Source organism: Tenrec ecaudatus, chromosome 18, assembly GCF_050624435.1.
Source record: "Tenrec ecaudatus isolate mTenEca1 chromosome 18, mTenEca1.hap1, whole genome shotgun sequence".
Lineage (NCBI taxonomy): Eukaryota > Metazoa > Chordata > Mammalia > Afrosoricida > Tenrecidae > Tenrec > Tenrec ecaudatus.
The window spans coordinates 8,719,454-8,725,550 of record NC_134547.1 but is presented as its reverse complement, the minus strand read 5'-3'; positions in this window follow the sequence as shown (position 1 = coordinate 8,725,550).

Here is a 6,097-nt window from a genome sequence, read left to right as displayed (position 1 = left end):
TTGAGTCTCCAGAAGTGAGGGCTTCTTGCTCCAATCAAATCCCTATATTTTCTGTCTCATTTACAATACCAGCTGCCCCTGGTGCAAAACATGATCCAGGCACCAGATGCCACAACCATTAGGGGAGTTTGGGGAAGAAGATACTGACATGGCGTGGAAGTCTCCCAACTGGCTAACCTCCCTGGGAGAGATGGAGCATCAGGAGGAGAGGCCACATGGACAGTTCACGGACAGGTGACCAAACTCTGTGTCATAAAGGTGAACCCACCTGGTTCCTCCACCCCCCAAACTTTTCAGTGTGAATCAGATGGGGGATTTTATATGGGTTCATCGTGTTGACGTCCCACAGAACTACCTGTCAAATGCCCCAGTAGCTTGCACTCCCCACCCCTTTAATTTCGCTCTTCCTCTAGTGGAGTTCGGCCTTCAGCTTCTGGGAAATGAACCCCTATCTACCTTCTATCCAAGGAGCCCTGGTGGTGTAGTGGTTACTCGGTGGGCTTCAATGCACAAGGTCAGAAGTTCAAAGCCACCAGCCACTCCGCAGGCTCTGAAGGCGACGCAGGACAAAGGTGGGACTTTGTACTCCCGTAAAGAGTTACAGTCTTGGAAACTCACAGGGGCAGTTCTATCTTTGGTAACTATCAACATCTCTTTCTTCTGATAGGAAGACCTTTTCCTTATTTTATTAAATGGGCTTTCATACATATATCATTCCTTATTTCAATCATGTCGAGTAAAATTGGACAATTGCTACCACAGTTTCCAAGCTTCTTTTTCTACATGAAGACCTACGCTTGATTAAAAAAATAGTAACAGTAGATATTCTATTTGGTATTGGCATTGATATAAATTTGTAGGTCACAAAACTGTGGCCACTTCAGCTGTCTTCCCCTGACCAGTTCGGTGACATTGAATACATTCGTCCCGTTCACCTTTCACCCTTCATCGCTCTGAAATGTTTCACTCTTAGTTTCCATTTTACAGGCAAACAGGGATAAAGAAGCAAACCAAGCTCCAGGAGGACAGAAAATGTTCTCCAGGAAATGATCTGCACTCACCCACGAGGAAAACAAGTAGGAATCACCCTATGGGGAAAGCAGGCTGTTCTTTACGCTGCTAGCTACAAGGTCAGCAGTTTGAAACCACCAGCAAGTACTCTGGAGAAAGAGGGGGCTTCTACTCCTGTAAAGAGTTACAGTCTCAGAAACCCAGGGGAGCAGTTCTACCCTGTTCTGTAGGGTCGCTGTGAGACTCGATTCGATGGCAATGGGGTCGACCATCTTCTATATTAGAAGTTAAAGAGAAAGGGCAATGAAATACAATGTGCGACCCTTGATCGATCCTGCTGTTAGGTGTCGCTGAGTTGGTTCGGTCCCATAGAGATCGATGCACAACAGAATGCAACACTGCCCGGGCCTGCGCACCATCCTCCCAATTGTTCTTAGGTTTCAGCCCCTTGTTGCAGCCACGGTGTCAGTCCATCTTGTCGAGGGCCTCCTCTTTTTCGCTGCCCCTCAACTTGACCAAGCCCAATGTTGTTCTCCAACGACTGGTCTCTCCTGCCAATGTGTCCAAAGCATCTGAGATGATGTCTTGCCACCCTGGCCTCCTAAGGAACCATCTAGTTGTATTTCTTCCAGGAAAGATTTGTTTGTCCTTTGGGCCGTCCAAAGTACTTTCAATATTCTTCGCCAGCGCCATAATTCAAATGCACTGAGACTTCTGCACATTTTCTCTCTCTTTTTTGTATTTTATAAATTCTTTGTTTTTAAAAATCATTTTATTGGGGGCTCGTATAATTCTTATCACAATCCCTACACACATCCATTGTGTCAAGCACATATGGACATTTGTTGCCCTCATCCTTCTCAAATCGGCACTCTTTCTTAGTCAATGTCCAACTTGATTGAATCCTAGTTGGGTTCTGTGTTAATACGGGTTAACTAGAGAAACAAATCTAGGGAGACTCATGTGTATAGGAGAAGGCTTTATATAACATTGTAATTGTATATTAAGAAAACATCCCAGCCCAGTCCGGATCAAGTCCATAAGCCTGATGTTACCCCATACATCAATACTAGTCCTCAAATCCCTCTTTGGACTTACGCAGCCATACAATGATGCTGAATGCGGGAAGATCACTGGACAGTGGGTGGAAGATCTTGTGGATCCAGTGGTGGTGGAAACATCTCAGCGCTGGTGTGGGTCTCTGTGTGGCTCCCCCAGCTCTAGGGCTCTGGCTCATCAGCATAGCTCCATGTGGCTTGTCATCAGGAAGACAAAGCAGAGTGTCTGCTCTCCAGCGAGCTCTTTATCTTTGTCATGCTTCCAAGTGAGGTCATCAAGCTGCGACCTGATTGACAGGCTAGACTCCACCCCTTCACAAGTTGACAGAAGATTATGTAACTGCCACCGGTTCAAGACAAGGTCATCTGGTGTTAATTTTGTGTATTACAGTGCATTCCATACATGACGCTTGTAGCTGTAGTCTTTGTGACTTCCATGTGATGACTGGGTGCCGTTTTGTGGGTAGGTCCCATCGAGTCAGTTCTTATTCAGAGCAACCCTCTACCCTCGGTGCAACCAAATGAACCACCATCTGCTCCTACGCTAGCCTCGCTGATGTTTGTTTGAGCCCACTGATGCAGCCCCTGTATCAATTGACAATAGAAAAGTATAGGGGTGAAGTCTTGCCTGTCAATCAAGTCACAGGCCGATGGTGTGACCTTGTGGGCGTAACCTCCTCATAAGGAGGGTCCTGGGAACGTACTGCCACCCTCCCTCTGCCTTCACCTTCCTATTGATGAGCCACGCTGAGACCTCTGAGAGCCCTGTGATGGATCCACAAGACTTTGCACCCACCAGCCTGTGATCTTCCTGCATTCTGCATCATTGCCTGTGGCTGCATGAGTGTGAAGAGGGACTTGTGGACTAGTCTCAGACTTAGGGACCGTTTGTGGACTCATGCCCCTTGATGTGCACTGGGCTGGGATGCTCTCCTGATATACACCTACTTCTTTTTTTTTTAAACCTATTTTTTGGTGGGGGTGTCTTGTGGTGGTGGTGTGGTGGTGGTGGTGGTGGTGGTGGTGGGGTGGTGGTGGTGGTGGAACACTTACTTCTTGATAGAAAGCTCTTTCTTATACCTATATGAGTGTCTCTGGATTTGTTTCTCTAGTCAACACAGCCTCACACATGGGCCTTCCTCTTTGTTTGCTGACCCCCTCCTTTACATGTTTGTCTGCAGGGACGGATCTTTCCTGACTACGTGCCCAAAGCATGTGCCACAAAGTCTGGCCATCCTGCTTCCGAAGAGTATCCTGGCTCTACTTTCTCCAACAGTTTTGTTTCATGCGCCTGGAAGTCCACAGTGCCTCTAACAATCCAAAGGGATCTATTGCAGCAGTTTCACCCAGTGTAATATGTAGTCTGATTTCTGGACCGTTGCCTCCATGAGTGTTAACTATGGATCCGAGGGGCTTTATTCAAATACGAGGCGTGCTTCAGAAATTCATGGAAATATCCCATTATCTTTTCTTTCTATTTCTCCATGAACTTTTGGAAGGCCCTCTCATAAGGTGCTTCTGGATCACCACGGTGATTGGAAAGTGGGCTGCGAATGTGACCAAGGTGTATGGACTTCTGGGGTGGTTACGAGTCTGTGTGATTTGGTGGTTATGTAATTTGGCAGTTATATTATGATGATGTAATGCTTCTCCATTTTGTGGTGTGACTCTATGCCTGCGGTTATGGAAGTGAGTTGTGTGTTACATTAATGAGACAGGATTAGGGTAGGATGTATCGCGTCCCACTCACCTCCCTTCACACACTTGTATTATTCTAGTAAAGTAAGTTTCTTTGGCGGTATGATCTGCATCTAACACACACGAATACTCTGGCAACATTCTCCTTTTTCACTTTGGATCCTGCATCTGATTCAGTATCAACTGATCTCTGGTTCTTGCAACTGGTGCCAGCAGCCTGTCGTCAGACCTGATCCAGTAGTTTCTGCAGCCTTGTAAGCCAGCAGCCTGTCGCCGGACCTGCTTATCTGGGTTCCTCCACTGCAGCAACCACACGAGTCTCAAGAAGTCTCCAGAATGGGGGCTGACAACACGAATCTGGGATTTGCTGAGCTCCACAACGGCCTGAGCCAGTTCTTTGATGATGTAAGAACATTCTGTGAGAAATGTTGCAGTGGCTTATGGAACCCAGAGACGGGAGGGAGGATCCCGAGACCGGAGCAGTTGTGGATGTTAGAGAGGATGGCGTGGCACAGCAGCATGCAAAAATCAGACATGTGGGATGACTTTAAGGTCTCTTACAAGAACAAGCTTCATGCTGAGCCTCCCAAATTATTCACGCCATTGGAGAAATTGGAATAGGGGATGGATAGGCTTTGAAGGGAGTGAAAATGATTTTGTCATTATGGGGGGGGGAAACTCTGTTCTTTTTCTTGGGAAATGCATGTTGAGGGAATTAGGGATGAAGTGCTGGTACAATCGCCTTCCGTTTGTCCTGGAGGGGAAGGGAAATGTAGTTCCGCATGAAAATAAAGCAAATTTGACACACACACACACACACACACACACACACACATATATTTTACTACGTGCTCTTCGATGACATATTCTTGAGACATGAAATAGGAATTAAGATGTAATCATGTCCGTAGTTATGAAACAATTGAACTCACCCTCAAAGCTTAACATACCACACTTGACTCATTAGACGTCTAAAGGGGTCTAAATAAGACCTGGGTAACATATGGTTCCTGCCATCTGGTCTCAACTCGGGACTTTTTCACCAGAAAACCAGATGTCTTAGATGTGATTCTGACTTGTGGCCACCCATATGGGTCAGCGTAGCAGTGTGCCCAGTAAGATTCTCCATGGCTGATTTTTTATAAATAGATCGACAGGACACCCCCACGCTCCGCACCGCCCCCATGCTCTGGTTGGATTTGAACAGGGACTTCCCAGAGCCTTTGCACTGGCTGTTGACTGTGCCCACTGTCTGAAAAGGTCGATACTTTTGTTCAGATTTATGTATTTTAAAGTTAATATTGATTTTTATACTGAATCAAGTGCCAGAAAAATATTTTTAAAATTACCAGTCAAGAGACCAGACCAAAACCAGGGATGTACATGGTAGACAATGGTGGAGGAGGTGGGGAAAGGAAAACAAAAGGATGAATACAAGGAAGAAAAGGGTAGTGGGGTCATGGGGCATTAATCCACCCGAGGGGAGGGTATTGTTTATATCTCCACAGGGAAAGTGGGACCAGACTTCAACCCAGTGTCGCAAGGTGTGAATGCAATATCCCGGCGTGGAGGAGGGAACCGGTGGAGAGGTCTGGGAAGCTGGCCCCAGCACCATAAATTAAGTGGATCCTGCCCCTCCCCCGAAAAGAATTTGTTCCAAAGGACGACATTGACTCTGCAGCCCCGGGAGATGGACATATTTGATCAGAGCACACGGGAGCAGATGAAGGGGCAGGAGGAGAGAGTGGAGCAGCCTGGCCCACCAGGCCGTGATGATGATGTTCCTGAGTAGAGCAGCCAGTCCACAGAGAGAACAACATGGCTGGCCCCACTATGAGAAATGATGCCCCTTCAGTGACTAAGGGCAATACAGGGGACAGCACCGGAGACACAGTGTGGGAATTGCACCTGACCTGATCCCACCACACCGAGGCAAATCACTGGGGGAGTGCAGCGGAACAGCAAGGGAATGGAGTGGCAAGGTCCCCAGGGAATGCTGAAAGTGGACTTTGGGGCCAGGGCGTGGTACCCCAACAGACTGGACTGGAAAACGCTCCTAAGGGCCAGCAAATGATCCCTGAACTAACTACAAGCTTTTCTCTTGTGAAAAAAAAAAAATTACCAGTCAATAAATCTGCAGTGTGTGTGGTTTTTGTTTTTTTTTCCCCGCTTGGCTTTTACATCATAACTATCTCTTCCTAGCGGCCTTCCATTCTCACCTTTTCTAAACCAGCTCGGCTCTCATCGCCTATTCTTTTACCCTGAATATTTTTCTCCATTGTGCCAGCCGCTATCTGAAACTGTTATTCATCTAAATGTCTATTGTTTGC